This window comes from Panthera onca, chromosome B4, assembly GCF_046562875.1.
Source record: "Panthera onca isolate mPanOnc1 chromosome B4, mPanOnc1 haplotype 2, whole genome shotgun sequence".
NCBI classification, from domain to species: domain Eukaryota; kingdom Metazoa; phylum Chordata; class Mammalia; order Carnivora; family Felidae; genus Panthera; species Panthera onca.
The window spans coordinates 100,509,173-100,530,220 of NC_138345.1; the positions used below are offsets into that span (position 1 = coordinate 100,509,173).

Consider the following 21,048-nt stretch of genomic DNA (forward strand, 5'->3'; position numbering starts at 1 on the left):
AACCTATGAATCATGACATAATGATCTGAGCTGAAATCAAGAGTTGGATGCTTAACTGACTGAACCACCCGGGCGCCCCTAAGATCACAAATTTAACACGATTATGAAAAGGGTCACAGCACTGGGGTGCTTGGGTGGCTCAGTCAGTCAAGCATCGAACTCTTGATTTTGGCTCAGGTCATGATCTCACAGTTTGTGAGATCAAACCCCGTGTCAGGCTCTGTGCTGGCAGTGCAGAGTCTGCTTGGGATTCTCTCTCTCCCTCTTTTTTGTCCCTCTTCCACTTGTTCTCTGTCTCTCTCAAATAAGCATTAAAAAAAGGGTCACGGCATTATAACCTTTAAAAAATAATGTATATTTCAATTAACAAAAAGCACTTTTTAACAAAATACATATTTTGAAGATACACTGTGAATTGCACATAATTTTCATTAGTCTTTAAATACGTAAATACCTTAGATCATAACTCCTTCAACATTTGAATTCTTTTTGGATTGCACAAGGACGTGCTAATGATGCTAATGGTGATACAAAACAGGGAAAACCGAGAAGACAGAAGGAAACTAAACAGCCAGGTATTGAGGAAGAAATCAGCATTTTAATCCTTATTTCATGTGTTGTTTACTGTCAGAGGAAGGCCTGTCCATTCTCCCAAGTTGAAAACAGAAAGATAATTGAAACAAGCAGTGTTAGTAAGAGATCTCTAATGCCAAGTCAGTAAGTATTATAATCATGCGCTATATTTCTTATTAATATTGGTTTACAATTTCTATTTAGTTGTTAATGGTCTCTTGGTACTGCCTTGGATTCCATATTTTTTTGATAGCATTTACTGGTTTTTTTTCCGCTAATATAAAAGAAATTGTTATGTTAAAAACTTTGGGAAATATTTACAAGAAAAAATTAATGAAAAGCATTTGTAGGAAAATGATAAATGATGAAGTTTGCTTCAAAATGATTTTAAATGAGAAAAGAAGTGGGATCTAGTTGAATCTGTATTGGCCATGATAAACTTTGGGTACAAAGAGATGCATTATACTGTTTGCTTTACTTCTTTATCCTTTGAAAGTTACTATAAATAAAAGCACTTCTAGTCCCATTTCTCAGACGTAAATGTTTCTTCTTCTGCAGATATACACATTCATAAAAGCACATTATACATATTCACAGTTTGCAATTTAAACAAAATTGGATTCCTGCTCCCCCAGCGGGTGGTATATTCAGGAGAGACTCCAGTAGAAACTCTGAGTCTGGTAGAGATCAGGTTGCTCTTTTTAAATGTTCTTGGCAGTCTTGTGTACAGAGCATTCATTTGAAGCTTGTGACTTGTCATTGGATGGTCAGGTTTGGCGAGTGACTTGTGTATTCAGTTCTGTGGGTTCAGCCCTAAAACACCATGAACGGCTACATACATTGACAGTGGACTGTTGGACTTAGAATTTGCTTGTGTTTGGTACTGCATTTAGACAGCTTGAGTATTTTCCATAGGATATGTGGGAAAAAATTAAAAAGCATGGAGGCTACCTCATTCTCATCATCTCTTCCTTTGTACTGTGTACTCCTTCTTCCTCTGAAAGAAATGGAGGGGAGACTGAGTAGAACCTTAGAATGGTTTAACTCTGAGAGCAAGGTATGAAAGAACTAGATTGCCACCTGCTTTGCCTTTCCCCAGCCCCTCCATATCCTCCACCCCAAGCCCCAGCATGTGTCAAGTTCATATGTACAAGTTCATTTACATAGCCCAGGCAATAAAAAAGTATTTTCTGAAACATAACATTTCCAGGACAGATCTAGGTAACATGACTCAAGGGATCCTCTAGGTCCTACTGATATTTCCAAAATGATAATCCCTATACAGACTCTGCACTGCCAGCACAGAGCCTGACACGGGGTTTGATCTTACAAACTGTGAGATCATGATCATGTATCTAAAGTATCTTAACTTAGCTCCTTGGAAGATATTCACATTCAGTTCATGCTTTGCATGAATGGTTTTATCTTCTGGAGGTATGTGAGAAGCATGAGAAGCATTCTCAGTATATTTGGCCCTCATCGATGCTAATTTTCAGAACACTGGAGGAAGGTTTAGGTCCAGGTGTGGAAAAGAATCACATTGATTATGGGAAATTCATTTTGATTCATGATGCAAATGGCTGCATAATTTTAAAAGCCTTTTCTCAGTGGAACTCCTGTTCCTAGGACTAGCCTTCCTTTGCATGGGTAGGCATGGGTAGTCTTTGTTTCTTTTTCTTTTTAATGTTTATTTTGAGAGAGAGACAGAGGATGAGTAGGAGAGGGAGAAGGAGAGGGAGAGGGAGAGAGAGAGAGAGAGAGAGAGAGAGAGAATCCCAAGCAGGCTCTACACTCAGAGCAGAGCCTGATATGGGGCTCAATCCCAGGACTGTGAGATCATGACCTGAGCTAAAATTAAAAGAGTCGAACACTTAACTGACTGAGCCACCCAGGCGCCCCTGCATGAGTACTCGTTCTTGAATACTTTTTTCAGTACCTTAGGCAAATACAAAGTTCTCACCATGCTAAGTATACCATTCCAGATACCATGAATTCTCCTCATGCCTATTTATTTTAAACATTTGCCCTTACTAAATTTGTGTGTTTCTACACTGTGATGATAAGGTTTGATGTAGCGCTTGTGAAGCAGTTCTGGGCACTGAGTTCTGGTGGCAAGACACAAGAGAAATGGGGAATATGATGCTAAGGGAACAGTCTACACTGCAAAAGCATTGGTGAATTGCATTGTAGAATTTTGGAGCAAACAAGATTTGTGTGTCTTTAACAAAGTCAGTGACCCATGTTTGTTTATGGCATAGGGCAGAACTTAGGATATTTTAAGTAATAGCAGAATATTTTAAATCCTAACCTGGGTTTTAAAAGCCCTATATTTTTAGATTTGGATTTATTATGAATTATACTCACAGGTTAGTTTGGTTTGTGGCTTGGGACTATTAAATGACATCAGTGAACAACGAGAATTTATGATTAGTGATTTTTTTTGTTAATGCCTACTTTAAAAATCTGTGCTTGGTTGGCAAGTAAAAACCAAGTGTTTTTTAGTAGTGTTATATACTATCATAATTTATATTTTTTGCTGTAATTGCAGTAAGATATGTCAGCATTTAGTAAAAATCTTAATGTTTCCTCCAAATATCATTTAATGTTGTCATTGTTTTGTCTACTTGTATTTTAATTTTCCGACTGAAACCCTGTAAGAAATTAGTAAAATGATCATGTACTTTGAATTTTCAGTTGTTATACGATAACTAAATTTCTGTTGAAAATTTTTACTGATTCCTGGACCCAAGTAAAATGTAGCGAAATATTTTTTTAAATTATTGCCAGATTCTTTTGTCCAGATCCTGTGAGGCCAGCAGACCTGGACTAGTCCCAGCATTAAGCTGGTAGCTTACTAAAAGTAAACGCTTGATTGAATTACTTCTTGGAAATAAGGAATTTCCATTACTTCAAAAGGATTGGTTTTTTTCTTCTTTTTCTTCTTCAGGTTTTTATTTAAATTCCAGTTAGCTAACATATCATGTAATATTAGTTTCAGGTACAGAATTTAGTGATTCAACACTTGTATACAACACCCAGTGCTCATCCCAACTAGTGCCCTCCTTAATGCCCATCACACATCTAGCCCATCTCCCGCCCACCTCACCTCCAGTAACCATCAGTGTTTTCTCTGTAGTTAAGAGTCTTGTATGTTCATCTGTTCTGTTTCATAAATTCCACTTATGAGTGAAACCATATAGTATTTGTCTTTCTCTGACTGATTTATTTCGCTTAGGATAATACTCTAGCTCCATCCATGTCATTGAAAATGGCAAGATTTCATCTTTTTTATGGCTGAGTAATACTCCATTGTATATGTGTATACACACACACACACACACACACACACACACACACACACACACACACATCATGTCTTCTTATCCATTCATCAGCCACTGGACATTAGGGTTCTTTTCTGTAATTTGGCTATTGTTGGATAATGCTGCTATAAACATTGGGGTGCATGTATCCCTTTGAATCTTTATTTATTTATTTATTTATTTATTTATTTATTTATTTGTATCCTTTGGGTAAGTTTCTGGCAGTACACTTGCTGGATTATAGGGTAGTTCTATTTTAAAATTTTTGAGGAACATTCATACTGTTTACAGAGTGGCTGCACCAGTTTGCATTCCCACCAACAGTGTAAGAGGGTTCACCTATCTTGCATCCTCGCCAACATCTTTTGTTTCCTGTGTTGTCGATTTTAGCCATTCTGACAGGTGTGAGGTGATACCTGATTGTAGTTTTGATTTATATTTCCCTGATCATGAGTGATGTTGAGCACCTTTTCATGTGTGTGTTACCCATCTAGATGTCTTTGGAAAAATGTCTGTTCATGTCTTCTGCCCAATTTTTAACTGGATTACTTGTTTTTTGGGTGTTGAATATATTAGTTCATTATAGATTTTGGATACTAACCCTTTATCACATATGTCATTTGTAAATATCTTCTCCCATTCCATAGGTTGCCTTTTGGTTTCATTGATTCTTTTGCTGTGCAGAAGCTTTTTATTTTGATGAAATCCCAATTGTTTCTTTTTGCCTTTGTTTCCCTTGCCTTGGGAGATATATCTAGTAAGAAGTTGCTATGGGCAATGTCAGAGAGGTTGCTGCTTGTGTTCTCCTCTAGGATTTTGATGGTTTCCTGTTTCACATTTAGGTCTTTCATCCATTTTGAATTCATTTTTGTGTATGGTGTAAGAAAGTGGTCCAATTTCATTCTTGTGCATGTCGCTGTCCAGTTTTCCCAAAACCAATTGTTTTTTCCAATTGATATTTTTTCTTGCTTGGTCGAAGATGAGTTTACCATATAGTTTTGGGTCCATTTCTGGGTTCTTCATTCTGTTGCATTGATCTATGTGTCTGTTTTTGTGCCAGTACCATACTGTCTTGATCACTACAGCTTTGTAATAAAACTTGGATTCTGGAATTGTGATGACTCCAGCTTTGCTTCTCTTTTTCAAGATTGCTTTAGTTATTTGAGGTCTTTTGTGGTTCCATACAAATTTTAGGGTTGTTTGTTCTAGCTCTGTGAAAAATGCTGGTAGTATTTTGATAGGTATTGCATTAAATGTGTAGATTGCTTTGGGAAGTACAGGCATTTAACAATATTTGTTATTTATGGGGCGCTTTGGTTGCTCAGTTGGTTGAGCGTCCAATTTCGACTCAAGTCATGATCTCACAATTCATGAGTTCGAACCCTGCATCGGGCTCTGTGTTGACAGCTCAGAACCTGGAGCCTGCTTTGCATTCTGTGTCTCCCTCTCTCTCTGCCTCTCCCCTGTTCACACTCTGTCTCTCTTTCAAAAATAAATAAACATTAAAAAATTAAAAGAAAAACAATATTCTTTCAATCCATGAGCATGGAATGTTTTTCTATTTCTTTTGTCCTCTTCAATTTCTTTCATCAGTATTTTATAGTTTTCAGAATACAGATCTTTTACCTTTGGATAGATTTATTCCTAGGTATCTTACTAAGGTTTTTGGTGCATTTGTCAATGTGATCTATTCCTTGATTTCTCTTTTTACTGCTTCATTATTGATGTATAAAAATGCAACAGATTTCTGTACATTGATTTTTATCCTGCAGCTTTACTGGATTTGTATATCAATTCTAGCAATTTTTTGGTGGAGTCTTTTGGGTTTTCTGTAGAGCACCATGTCATATGCAAATAGTGAAAGTTTGACTTCTCCTTGCTGATTTGGATGCTTTTAATTTCTTTTTGTTGTCTGATTGCTGAGGCTAGGACTTCCAGTACTATGTTGAATAAAAGTGGTGAGAATGGACATCCCTGTCTTATTCCTGATTCCCGGCTGTGGGTTTTTCATATATGACCTCTATTATATGACCTCTATTGAGGTATGTTCTCTCTGTCTCTATTTTCTTGAGGGTTTTCATCATGAATGGGTATTATACTTTGTCAGATGCTTTTTCTGCATCTATTGAGAGGATCATGTGGCTCTTATCCTTTCTTTTATTAACGTGGTATATCACATTGATTGATTTGTGAATATTGAACTACTTTTGCAGCCCAGAAATAAATTCCACTTGATCATAGTATTTCTTTTAATGTACTGTTGTTGAGAATTTTTACGTCTATGTTCATCAGGGATATTGGCCTGTAGTTCTCTTTTTTAATGGAGTCTTTATCTAGTTTTTGAATCAGCATAATGCTGGCCTCTTAGAATGAGTTTGGAAATTCTCCTTCCATTTCTATTTTTTTGGAATAATTTAAGAAGAATAGGTATTAACTCTTCTTTTATTGTTTGGTAGAATTCCACTGTGAAGCCATCTGGCCCTGGACTTTTGTTTGCTGGGAGATTTTTGATTACTGATTCAATTTCTTTGCTGGTTATTGAACTGTTCAAGTTTTCTATTTATTTCTGTTTCAGTTTTGGTAGTTTATGTTTCTAGGAATTTCTCTTTCTTTCAGATTGCAAGTTTGGTGGCATATAATTTTTCATAATATTCTTTTACAATTGTTTGTGTTACTGTGGTATTGGTAGTTATTTCTCCTCTCTCATCTGTGATTTTATTTATTTGGGTCCTTCCTTTTTTCTTTTTGATAAGTCTGGCTAGGAGTTTACCAATTTTATTTTATTTTATTTTATTTTTTTCAAAGAACCAGCTCCTTATTTCATCTATCTGGGTTGGTTTTTTTTCAGTTTTTATATCATTTATTTTGCTCTAATCTTTATTATTTCCCTTCTTTTGCTGGATTTAGGCTTTGTTTGTCTAGCTCTGTTAGGTGTAAGGTTAGTTGTATATTTGAGGTATTTTTCTTGCTTCTTGAGGTAGACCCGTACTGCTATATACTTCCCTCTTATGATTGCTTTTCCTCCATCCCAGAGGTTTTGGAGCTTTGTGTTTTCATTTTCATTATTTATTCTTTAATTTCCTGGTTGACCCATTCATTCTTTATGAGCATGTTGTTTAAACTCTGTATATTTGCAGTCTTTCCAAATTTTTTCATGTGGTTGACTTCAAGTTTCATAGTGTTGTGGTCAGAAAATATGCATGGTATGATACCAATGTTTTTGTACCTGTTGAGGCCTGACTTGTAACCTAGTATATTGTCTGTTCTGGAGAATGTTCCATGTGCACTTGAAATGAATGTGTTTTCTGCTGCTTTGGGATGTTTTGCATATATCTGTTAAGTCTGGTCCAGTGGTGTCTTTCAATGCCACTGGTTCCATGTTGATTTGTGTGTCCCAGGCATTTTTCAGATTGCTGTTTTCATGCTGTCTGTCTCTGGGTTGCTTCCCTGCCTGGAGCAGCACAATGCAATTTGGGCTCTGTCTCAACCAGGTCTGCTGACTTTTAATACTCCAAACTTTAGGACTTGGTGTGGGGGTCCCTATGCTGGTCTTCTGGGAGAGTATCTTGCTGCATTGGGATGGATGCAGGTTTGACCAAGAAGGACAGTCCTACCAGAGCACAGGGGCATGGGATTTGGAACAAAGCAGGCTAGTGGTGCTTGGGTGGCTCAGTCAGGGAAGTGTCCAACTTCAGCTGAGGTCATGATCTCTAGGTATAAGAGTTCGAACTCTGCGTTGGGCTCTGTGCTGACAACTCAGAGCCTGGAGCCTGCTTCAGATTCTGTGTCTTCCTCTCTCCCTGCTCACATTCTGTCTCTCTCTCAAAAAATAAATAAACCATTTAAAAAAAAACTTAAAAAAATGGGCTAAACAGTTGGTGTCCAGGTTAGCCTCCCTCATCAGGTGTCTCTGATCCTATACAGGAGTGGGGGTGGGTGGTGGGGAATGGCATCCACTGACTCCTTTATCCCTGGAGAGGTGTCTGCAAAAACCACCTCTCACAGATGCAAGAGAGAACAGTCTCTCCTTGTGCACCTTAGGCAATCCTCAGATTGCAGTGTCTGCCCTGGGGTTGTTTTATTACCTTCTTTGCAGGTGTAGGGCAGCGTCCTCAGGGCTTTATGCCAACCAAGCCTGATGACCTCTAAAACTCCAGTCTTTGAGCCCTGCTATTTGCAAAATCTCATGAAAATCAGCCCCACTCCTTTTCCCAGCCAATGGCTTTTTGGGTAAGTGTTCTCCTTATTTGTATCCCTGTGCCCTATACTTGCTCTCACCTTTCTCCCTGACCAGGGTTTCCTCCCTCCATAGCACCTGTGATCCATTTCTCCTCCAAACCAGGTCTCCCCTTCTACCTTCTTTGATGTGGCCTTTTCTCTCCTTCTAGTTGTGCAGTTTGTTCTGTGAGTCCTCAGGTCGATTTCTTGGGTATTTGATATTCATGTATAGAATGATTTGATAGTTATCTAGCTGTGTTTGAGGGATGAGGTGAACCTAGGGTCCTCCTCTGCAGCTATCTTACTCTCTCAGCTCTCAAAAGGACTGATGTTTAATCAAGGTCGAATTCTAAAACATCTTTTCAGGATTCTGTGTTTGATTTCCATGAATTTGGTTTCTGAGGCCTTTTCCTTTTAATAATCTTCCTTTCTGAATTTGGTTTTCCTTTACCAAGGGGAAAATATTGCTTTCCAGATTAAATGATAAGCTGAAAACCAGAATAATAGAGGAATAAAGCCTTCTATTTCTCCAACTTGGCTAAAAGAACTCCTTTACTTTATTGTATTTGAATCAATAAAACATTTGTTACTTTTTTTTTTAGAAAACTGAGCATGCTTACTTACTGAAGAATCAGCTTGGAGTTAGTTCTCCTTAATTTTCTCAGACCAGGTACTGGGAAAAGGTCTTTTCAGGGATGTGGAAGGTATACCATTTGTTTCATAAAATTACTTTGAGTTTCCTTGGGGAGGCAGGGATTTGTTGTAATTTTCTTTTATTTACATGTGTTCTACGGAAGTTTCAGGAAGGGGAATTGGAGCAAATATATGGGATTATAAGAACCTAGAAAATGAGACAAACTACATCTCTTGATGACAGATGCAAGAACTTCATACTGGGATGTTGCTGAGTGTTTCTAGGAACCACGTTTGGGATTATAAAAAAATGGGAAACATAAATGAGTAACAAGCAACAGCATCTACTCTCAAGAAACTCACAACCTAGTGAGGCACGTGTACTTGCTGTTATCCCCCATGGGGCCTATGTCACCACATTAAGATGATACACCGTCACTTTACTGACTGCAGTCTTTCTGTATCTGCCAATTATAGCAGATGATAAAATGATATTCCTCAGGCCCAATAATATCAGAGCCAGTAGTTTGGGCTCATCCAAAGCATTGACTGATTAGTGCATACAAATTTAACATGGTTCCTAGCTTTTATGACTAATACACAAATACTAAATGAACACATGAAAGTATATCTATTAAGATAATAAGAAAGATATTATATAAGGAAAAGGTGACAAGTGCTTACATGATTTAATGCATTGTGGTTTTTTAAATGTTTTTACTTATTTATTTTGAGAGAGAGAGAGTGTGAGTGAGGGAGGGGCAGAGAGAATATATAAAAATGTCCCTTGGGCATAGGAAAAAGGGTTCAGATTCACTGATGATTTGGTAAATGCCAGTAAAATAGTACTGGGATACTATTTCTGGGCCATCAGGTGAATTAAAATGAAAAAGTGTGATGACCTATCCCATTGGTGAGACTGTAAGTAGGTGCTCTCAAACATTGCTGATGGGAATGTAAACTGGTAAAATGCTTCTGAGTGAGAATTTAGAAATAGTTGGCAAAATTACATATGCTACTACCTTTTGACCAGCAACTGCACTTTTAGGACTCTCCCTGGTAACTACATCTACAGCTTTTTGGAAATACCTATACAAGGTTACTCAGTGCAACTTAAATTAGAATTGGAGAACACTGGAAATGACCCATATGTTGACAAATGCAAGAATGGTTGAGTAAGCAATGGTGTATTTGCACAGTGGAACACTATACAACTGCAGAAAGCAAAACAAAAACGAAAAGAAAGTGCAAAAGACTGTACTATGAAACTCTTTGTATCAGAAATAGGGAGTATAAGAAAATATAGTGTGTCTGTTTATTTGTCCCAAATAAATTTAGAAAGGAGAAAGCAGAAACTGAGATTATTACCCACAGAAGATGAGTGAAAACAGGGTTGAGATGAGAGTGATCCATTTCTTAATATAGATTTTATATAGCTGTGAGTCTTGGAAACATGGTAATCCTTCATGTATCTTCCCTGAGATAAACAATTAAAATTAACAGGACGTGGGAGAACCCAAAGTGGAGTTTAAAGAGTAACAAATGAATATAAGTGTATTATAGATGAATGACATCACTACACTGATGATGGGGAAGGAAAGATTTAGGCAAATTGGGAAAACAGTATTTGGCTATGGACTGCAGGGTTTGAGACAAAAATGAACGTAATTCAAATATTATACTGCAGTTAATTGAGACATTTCTCAGAGGCATCTGGGTTGGAAATTCTAAACTACTTCATGTGTATATTAGAACTAAGTGAAGAAATATATTGTGGATAAATAAGAGCCAGGTTTCTTGGAGAAAGAAAAGAGAAAAGAGAAAAGAGACACCTCATATGAACCCATGATTTTGGTGAGAATCAGAGCTATCAGTATGATCTCATGGTTTTTAATATATAAGTAGTTAGAAAAATGCAGACATAAGTATAGATGCATGTATATATGTGTGCATGTCTGTTGGTGTACATACTTATATTTCCATGCTTCGTCTGCTTGAAAGTGAGACTAAAAGTGGGAGAGAGATAGAGAATCCCAAGCAGGCTCCGTACTCGGCGCAGAGGAATCCAGGACACTGGGATCATGACCTGAGAGCCAAAGTCAAGAGTTGGACACTCAGCTGACTGAGCCACCCAGCCGCCCATAAGATTTTTTTTGAATGGGAGTATAGTTGACAGTGTTAGAATAGTCTCATTGTACATAATACATAGTGATTCGACAACTCTATACTATATTCACCACAAGTATAGCTACTGTCTGTCACCATTCAGTAAACTATTTTAAAAGCTTTTTTTAAATTTTATTTAAATTTTAAATTTAAGTTAATTAAAATTAAATTAAAAGTTAAATTTACTCAAATTTCAGTTAGCATACAGTGTAATACTAATTTCAGGTATACAGTGTAGTGATTCAACACTTCCATACAGCCCCCACTTCTCATCACAACCAGTGTACTCCTTAATCCCTATCACCTATTTCACATACCCTGCTCCCCACCACCCTTCTGCTAACCATCAGTTTCCTTTCTGTAGTTAAGGGTCTGTGTTTTTGGTTTGCCTCTCTCTCTCTTTTTTTTTTTTTTTCTCACTTGTTTCTTATATTCCACATATGAGTGAAATCATATGGTATTTGTCTTTCTCTATTTCGCTTAGCATAATACTCTCTAGCTACATCCACATCATTGCAAATGGCAAGATTTAACTCTTTTTTATGGCTAATATCCCATTGTGTGTGTGTGTGTGTGTGTGTGTGTGTGTGTGTGTGTGTGTGTGTATGTATGTATATATCTCTTCTTTATTCATTCATCAGTTGATGGACATTGGGCTGTTTGCATAATTTGGCTATTGTAGATAATGCTGCTCTGAACATCAGGGTGTATGTATCACTTTGAATTAATATTACTAATTAGCATTAGTAATTAGTATTACTGGGCAAATACCTAGTAGTGCGATTGCTGGATTATAGGTTAGTTATATTTTTAACTTTTTGAGGAACTTCCATGCTTCCATACTTTTCTTCCAGAGCAGCTGTACAAGTTTGCATTCCCAACAACAGTGCAAGAGGGTTTCCCTTTTTTCACGTCCTCACCGACATCTCTTGTTTCTTATATTGTTGATTTTAGCCATTCTGACAGGTGTGAGGTAATATTTTGTAGGTGTATCTCATGTCTTCTGCCCATTTTAATTGGATTATTTGTTTTTTGGATGTTGAATTTTGGAAGTTCTTTATATATTTTGGATACTAATCCTTTATTGGATGTTTTATTTTCACATATCTTCTCCAATTCCATAAAAGCACACTTTTAATTCAGAATCAAGCTGCCTGTTTGTACCGTGTACTAAATAGATGACCTTTGGTAGACCTCAGTTTCCTTCTCTGTAAAATGGAGAGAATGAAAATCTCAAATTCGCAGGTTTCAGTGAGATGGTAATGATTCTGGTACAAAGCATGGCTTATAGAAAATGCTGTATGTTTGAGCTATTATAATCTCTATTCCATTTGGAAGGAGAACTTAAGGCTGAAAAATAACTCATCCACTGGTGGCAACAGTACATATTCTTCTATAGGATCACCATTGAAGCACAGTTTCAGTCAGAATTCATGTTTCTTCCTTTGAGCTCACTATGTGTTTTTAGGTCCTGGAAGAACACTAACTAGTCCTTAGAAGCAAATCACAGAATTATGTTTATTGACAAGCTAAAGAGATTTTGTGTAGTACTGCTAAACAAATTGAGTGAGAAATTGCCTTTATGAAAGGCCAGCAAAAGAAAATGTATGTAGTACCTTAATATAACCATTTTTTAATCAAAATGGTACTCTGCCATGTAAGCTAATGTTGCTGAAATCATTTATGTAAGTAGAATTTGTGTTCATATTTTTACAGAACTAGGCAGATATTTCTGCAGTGTTTCTTATTTGCAATTAGATATACTACTCATTGGAACCAGTGTTTTCCTCCAGAGAATAGCATCAAGGTCACCTGGTTTTGGTTGTTCTTTTTTTGTTTTGTTTTTGTTTAAACATTGTGTCATGCTAGTTGCTCCCTACAATTTGACTGTCAGGGTTAAAGCCAGGCCATTTAATGAGGGAAGTGATGGCTTCATTTTTTAATGAGTGGTAGATGTAAATTTATTCATAAGTTAATACAGGTTCACCACTGATGTCCAAATAAATAATTCCTTCTGCCCCTGTCCCTGTACTGGAAAATTTTTTTCCTTTTCTCTAGCTCTCTGTGTCAGGGGTTGCAATGTCAAGTGCATCAATCATGTTTAGGGAATAAGTAATTATAATCAACATGTGGATGACTAGTTTTAAGACAATAGCAAGTGGCATAAGCCGGCTTATGGAAAATTGAGAATGCATGGTTTGCCTAGTGACAGTTAAAAAAAAGCAAGAAAATAAAACCATAGCACCCTTCCTGACATCCCCACACCCTCAACACACACTCTCTAATACTTAACCTTTGGGTCAGGTAGGCTGTCATTTTAAAAGCCTTGTTAATGTCCTTTTTCTTTCTTTAAGCTGTAGGTCTATCAGTCTTCATGGACACTTTCCCTTGGTTTCTTCTCATTTGAAACTACCCTGGTGTTACCAAAATGTTACTAATGCAGATAATCGGGATCAGAATTAATTTCACCATTTTCAACTCTTTTTTTCTAGAATACATTTGAGAACGTTTCATTTTACTGTGCCTTTATAAAGTGAAGTTAATTCCTGGCATTTAGTAGGTGCTCAGTGCATATTCATTGAATGAAGAAATACCTGACTTGCTTTTATGAATAACAAGAACCATTTGTAATCAACACATTTATTACTTGTAAACAGATTACATGTAGCTGAAGTGCTTGGAAGCAGCTAGTTCTTACTAACATACTTTTTATACTGTTGATTTGCTCTGAAATCTTTTTTAAAAGTATTAAAGAAAAATTAAGTCCAGTATAATTCTAATTTCTAAAATATAAATTCTGTATCATGTGGATGAATTAATGGTGATTCAAAAGTTTTTAAACACTCTGTTTCCCCTTTATCAGGTAGTCTTTCTTGTTCATTATCTTGACCTATTACATGAAGAGCCATATTTTCAGAAACATAGGCGTAACATAGGCCTTTACAAAAGAAATAACTATTAAATTTCTTTTGTTGGATAATGTATTCTTCCTCTCTCCCTTCCCGTTTCCTTATTTCCACAATCATTTGTTAAACTATGTGCTAAGATAACTTACTCCTGAAGAGTGAAAATAAGGTAGTGTTAACTGTTTCTTAAGTGACTCATTGTCTAGAGAGGTACTGCAGTGATTGTGAATATACTTATTTGATGATATTTCATGTTTCTCAAAATATTCGTTTTCAATGGATCATGAATGTTTGTACACAAAAGAGTGTATCTTCGTGTGTTTTTTTATGACTTGAGACCTAACGTTTATAAGCATATTAAAATGAATTATTAGAGTTTATTGAAAGCTATTTCATAATGAGATTAGAAGTCAATGTAAAACTAGACCATATGAAAATCGACAAGTCGTTTGAAAATCGGGGTGCCTGGGTGGCTCAGTTGGTTAAGTGTCCGATTCATGGTTTTGGCTCAGGCTACCATCTCGCAGTTTGTGGGTTAGAGACCCACATCGGGGTCCGTGATGTACGGAGTCTGCTTGGGATTCTCCCTCTCCCTCTCTCTTGGCCCCTCCCCCCACTTGCACTCTCTCTCAAAATAAATAAATAAACTTAAAAAGAAAATTGATGAACTGCATAAAACATACAGTTTATTGACTACTTTGTGCAGTGGCATGTTGTATATGCCAGCAGGCGCCGAAACTTTTATTGTGTTTTCTTTATTCAGACGTTACCAGTTCAACAACATTTCACTGATGTATGCGAAAACAAAACAGATAGGTTTTCAACGTGTGGTGACGACATTCTAGTAGAGAAGCAGAGTAGTGTGTGGTGCTATGGGATGATGGAGCCAAGCTATCCTTCTTGTACCTGTCAAGATAATGTGGTGATCAGAAATTCCAAATGGCTTAACAAAACACAGGTGTTTGTTTGTCTGTTTGTTTTTCCTCACTTGCATCATCGTCTGATATGCGTCAGGCCACTTTCCTTGTTGACTTTTCTTCAACTGTAAACTGAGGGATTCAAACTCTTCCCGTGTCAATTGCACGGATGGGAAAGAGTGATTGGAACTCACACTCATCTTGGACTGTCCGCTTCCAGAGGTGAAACCCCACTTGTGCATCGGTGAAAACTAAGCAATGTATTCCCAACCCTGTGACTGTGAAATGTGGTCTTCCTGTAATCACAGAAGAAGAAACTGCTGTGAATGTAGAGATTCTACAACTGCGAATAGTGAGCTACAAAAATTTTCTGCTGTTATCAAGAAAAAATATGCACAAAGAAGTGGTTTTACTAGACACCAAATACTACTGACTGTTCACTAAAGGGTTTCTCTCCCATCCTTTTATAAATCTCATCACATAAAGGAGTGACTCTCCATTGAGTGCTGGTCTTTCTCTGATAACTCTGTTCAAAATATTCCATTGGACCCTCTAATAGAAAATTTCCACAGTTTTATAGGCTGGGTAGACTTTTGATTCTCTAGTTAACATGCAGTTTGTGATATTTAATAAGATAGCATCTGTTCCTTTGTGTTGCACTAGTGTTCAAAGATAGGATATTATAGAAATTAAAGTGTAGACCATTGGGCTATAAAATGGTAACAAATCTGGTTTTAATGATCTGAAATCAGGGAGGGCTCAGAACACCTCTTAGCAAGGAGAATGTCCTAAAAGTTGCAATGCACTGATCAAGATAGCCTTGGCTAAGAAAGTGGCAGAAATTAGGAGGCAGTGTATGAAATCTTAGAATATTAAAGTTGTAGGTGTCCTTGAAGATTGTATATTGTACCTTTTTTATTCTGAAGATCAGAAAATTGAATTGAAACCATGATGAGTTACACATAAAAGTTTTGAAAACTTTTAATTCCCAGTTTGTGAAGTCCACATTATTTTCTGTGTCATCAGTATTCTTTTCAGTATTGCATGTTGCTTCAATAATGTAGCCCAACTTCACCCTATGCCCTTCCTCCCAAATTCAATAGCTTAGAAAAATAAGCATTTGTGTTCTTGTTAATGGAATGGCCATGCCTCATCTGTGCTCGTGTGGTTTTGGCATCATGGCTGGATACATGGATATGGGTCTCCCTTACATTTCCCCTTTTTTCATGGACCAGTGGCTACCTGAGGCATGCTCTTCTCATGGAAGATTATAGAAAGACAAGAAGGCAAGCTGATTTAAAATCTCTGCTTGCAGTGCTCTCTTGGGCAGCACTTATACTAAAATTGGAATGATACAGAGAAGATTAGCATGGCCTCTGTGCAAGGGTGACACGCAAATTCATAAAACCCCTGCTTGTGTTAATTCTCTCTTTCGTGTGCGCTCGCTCTCTCTTGAGCAAAGTCAGTTATTTGGACAAATTCTAAGTATTTGGACAGGGGAGATGAGAGAATATTCACTGAAAACAGTCCAATCTATCATGTTCTCTATAAGGCCAAGATTTCTGAATTTAGGGTAAAGGAGAATCTGCTGTAACAAAAGTACTGTGGTTCAAATAAGATTGATGTTTATTTTTCACTCTCATAACAATTTAGAGTAGGTCAGTGTTCCAGGGCAGGTTAGAGGTTCTGTTCCAGGGACCCAGATTCCTTCCATTTCATTGCTCTACCATTCCATAGGGTGGTGTCCTTGTCACATGACTGAAGCTGTCTGACTGGTACAACATTACATTGTAGCCCATGGGAAGGAGAAGAGAGAAAATCACTACACAAGCAATCTCCTTTTCAAGTCCGTGTTTGAAAGTTGGTATGTGCAATTTCTGCTTGCATTCCATTGACCGTAGCATCATAGAATGGCAAGACCTAGCCACCAGGTAAACTGGTTAAGGTAGTCTCTCATTTCTGCATAGAAAGTTATAATGCTGCCTACAGTTAGAACCTTGAGGATAAATAGAGAGTGGATCTTGGATGACAGTTAGCAGTCTTTGCTCTCAAGATAGTTTGAGGTAATTATGTATACGATGGAATGGGCATGGGTGGGAAAGATGAGGAATGCTCCTTTTGCCTAGGGGGAATTATGTAGGTAACTACCTTCCACAAGAAGAAAACTGGAAAAAAAAATTAAAACTTTTTTTAGCTCACCAATTCTCAGTATGTTTACTTTTATGATTACCTAGAAAAAATGCTTGTCTATTTGCTGTTGTAACCAGAAACAGCCATTGTTTCACATCTCCCTTAGGCGAGCCTGTATTCTGTAAATAACCGAGTCCATGTACAGACTAAATGTAAGAACCTGATTAAATAAAAAGTTTGATTAAAATTATAAAATAAGGCACTGGATTTTTAAGCATACATCATCATTGTATGCACATAATGTGTGCCATATCATATGGGTTATGACCTGAATTATTGCGTGTGTGTGTGTGTGTGTGTGTTTCCTTTCTCTTCAAGGCTTAGAAACTCCCATTTCAGAACTATTACTGAAGATTGAATTGATGTCAGCCAGGAAACTGTAATTTCCTGTCACTTGGCCTTGAATTACTACTTTGAGTTTGCAGACAGTAAACAATTTAGCTAAAAGATGCAAGCTTTTTTCCTACTTATCATTAGTACCTAAGAATATGAATGTTTTGTACTGTTCCATCTCCATTACACATATACTTATTGGCTCAGAATGATATTCAACCCTCCTTGTGTACTTTTATCTTGAACTAATCAAGTCCAAACTTCCTGCTGCTGAAAACCCATGTATGTTCTTTTAAAGTGGGCTACAGAGCCAATTCATCTGATAAAGCAAATAATCTACCATTTCCAGTACAGAAATGAAGCAGAGAAGCCATGTTGCAAGGAACATAATGTTTTCCCCTGCTGTTTTTATTTGTTCTGCATATTTCAAGTGAGAAAGATGGAATTTTACAAGAACTTCATTTGTGAAGGATGCAAGGCAGTTATGTTTCTTTAAATACTTTCCCCGAATACTTGGTACACGAGAGAGAAGCTTGTTTTGTCTTACATAATTGGGTTGCAGTTTTTTGAAAACTAACCCACAAAATTTGTGTTCTATTAGTGTTGACTTTCTGGTTGCCGGTTTCGCTACGATGCCACAAAAAGGGATTCATTTATTTGTGGGGGGCATTTATGGGACAATCAGTAGCACCAAGTCTGTTTAACTGTGTGTAGCTGAATCAAGTGAGCTTAAAGATTTCATGGGGTTAATGTGATGGGGTCCTCGGCTGAGGGGATGGACTGGGAATTCAGCTTAGGGGTTGGGACTAGGGCAGAACCTCACACATCTTTTCTCTCTCTGGTCCAGGAACAATCTCTGACACATAGGAAGCTCTGGGAAAAGAAAAAAAAAAATGTTATTAAAGCCAGCATACCAAGGAAGGAGGCCATCTTTTCATGAGAAGGGACTTGAGCTGACACTTGGTCAAGTCAGTCATGTTCCAGGGCCACTTGGTATGGTGACGGTAACCGTCAACAGGAGACGTAGGGACAATTTTTCTTTGCTCTGGATTGTACCAATGCATTGTAAAGCATTTATCATTCTTCCCCTTCCTCCCAATAAATGCCGACAGCACTCTTGGGACAACCAAAAGGAACCCCTTGTCCCCGACCACATTGTCAGATGCCACGTATGAGGAGGTCATAGCTCTGCAGAAACTTACTGTCTATAGTCCCATAGTTACTTGTTTGGTTGATCGATTTAGCTATTATAAATAAATAATTTAATAATGTCTTTTTAAAAAAACATTTCTTGTTTTTATTGTGAACTGTTTTCAGTGTTAGGAAAACCAAAATGAATAATAATGATTAACTCTTGTGTACTCAACATCCAGCTTTACTTCATTTTAACATATTGCTTTAGACACTTTTTTTTAAGTACATGAATACAGCATCATTATTAAAGCTTCCTTTTTAATCCTCCCCAACCTCATTTCCATGTCTTCACCTCAGGAAAAAACCTGCTGTTCTAATTTTGGCTTCATTACTTTTAACATGTTTTTATGCTTTTACCATACTTGCATGTATTTCTAAGTGGTATTTAGTATTTCTTTATATGTTTTAAATTTCTTATAAATGGTATCACGCTCTATTCCTGCATAATTTCCCTACTTGATGCATAAGTATGCTACCAAGATTTGTCTATGTGGATATGTAGAGCTTTGGTTCATTCATTTTAAATGCTACAGACTATGTCCTTATACAATTATATGCTATAATTTATCTAAATTTCTGGTTCTGGATATTAAGTTTATTTTTAATTTATTATCAATGCCAAGGATGCTGTAATGAACATTCTTATACACATCTTTTAGTGAATGGGTTTCTCCCTAGGAATTCAATTGATGCATAGTTGAATTTTATTAGATTTTGCCACATTACTCACTACAGTGCTTGCACTAAACCAGCACACCAGGTACCTACCCACCATCAATTCATGTAAGTTTTAGAATCATCACATCTTTTCCATCAGTTGCGGTTGGTAACATTTAAAAAGTTTTAACAATCTGTGACGTGGGACATAGCATCTTTTTAAAAAAATTGTATTTTCTCACTTTCTATTTCTCATGCGTATTGGCCATCCATATTTCCTCTTGTAGGGAATGTGTATTCATATACTTTGTTCTTTTTTCTATTGGGTTGGCTGCCTTCTTTGATTTTTAGTTTTTTAGTAAGAATTTTGTTTTTCATTTCTACACACACACATACATATACATATGTGTTGTAAATATATTTTCCCAATCCCTGGCCTTTCTTTTCTATGTCCACTTTTTGTTGTATAGATGGCTTTACTCAATTTTATCACCCTCTTTATTAGAGTTTATATTTTTTATATATTAAACAAGAAATTTTTTTATGCTAGCTTTATTTTGCCTCATGTGGATAACCAATTCTTCCAAAATCATTTTTAAAATTGTAAAGTCTTTTTTATTGAATTGCATGTTAATATTTGTGGGCGTATCTATTTCTAAGCTATATATTTTATCTCAGTAATTTATTTGTCACTTTCCTTGTCCCTTACTTTGTCATTGTTTTTTTTTTTTTTTTTTATCAATTTTGTTATCTTTGAAAGCATCCTTTTTTTAAAAGTGTCTTGGCTAGTCTTATCCCTTTGTCCTTGCATATGAAGTTAACGTCAGCTTTTTAAGTTACATAATAAAGTTATATATTGACATTTAGGTTGGGAACTGAAATAAATAAAGTTATGGAATAATTGGAGGACAACTGATATCCTTATGATATTGAATCCTCCTACACATTAACATGTATTATCTCTCCATTTATATAGTTTGCATGTTTTTAAATTAAAATGATTTTCTATGTAAAGATCGAAATATAGTTTACTAGTTTGTTTCTCTGAGGACATTGTATCGTATGTTTTTCTTACTAACGGAATTTGTTTTGAAATTATATTTTCTGTCACTGTTTTTATTGTTGCTGATCTAAAGTTTTTTTTTTTTTTTTTTTTGCTGGTGCATTATGAATCATAATCTTGTTTAGTGTAAATGATTTGTTTATAATTTTTCTTAATTGCTCTTTGTAGTCAATATTATATGCAAACTTTTTTCCTCCTTTCTTATCCTTATATTTATTGATTTTTTTTTGCCATACGATGGCAATAAGTGCCTATAATATAGCAGTTTATTGAAATGATGGTAGCAGGCATCTTTATCTTATTTTTTTATCTTTATTTTATTTTTTTTAACTTTGTAATTTAACTTTATTTTTTTTTTAAATTTACATCCAAATTAGTATATAGAGAAGCAATGATTTCAGTAGATTCTGTACTGCCCCTTACCCATTTAGCCCATCCCCCCGTCCTACCCCCCCTCCAGCAACCCTCAGTTTGTTCTCCGTATTTATGAGTCTCTTTTGTTTTGTCCCCCTCTCTGTTTTCATATTATTTTTGTTTCCCTTCCCTTATGTTCATCTGTTTTTTCTCTTAAAGTCCTCATATGAGTGAAGTCATATGATTTTTGTCTTTCTCTGACTAATTTCACTTAGCATAATACCCTCCAGTTCCATCCATGTAGTTGCAAATGGCAAGATTTCATTCTTTTTGATTGCTGAGTAATATACTCCATTGTATGTATGTGTGTGTATGTATGTATGTGTATATATATATATATATATATATATATATATATATATACACACACACATACCACATCATCTTTATCCATTCATCCATCGATGGACATTTGGGCTCTTTCCATACTTTGGCTATTGTTGATAGTGCTGCTATAAACA

At 36.3% G+C, this 21,048-nt stretch overlaps 1 protein-coding gene and 1 non-coding gene across 2 annotated transcripts in view; both read left to right on the top strand.

Moving 5' to 3' along the window:
• The window catches only part of NAV3 (neuron navigator 3), an 821,282-nt gene that overhangs the window by 198,148 nt on the left and 602,086 nt on the right, over positions 1-21,048 (top strand). The window lies entirely within an intron of this gene.
• On the top strand, positions 16,051-16,157 carry LOC132660432 (U6 spliceosomal RNA). Its single transcript, XR_009601782.1, has one exon. It is a non-coding gene; the product is annotated as a U6 spliceosomal RNA (small nuclear RNA).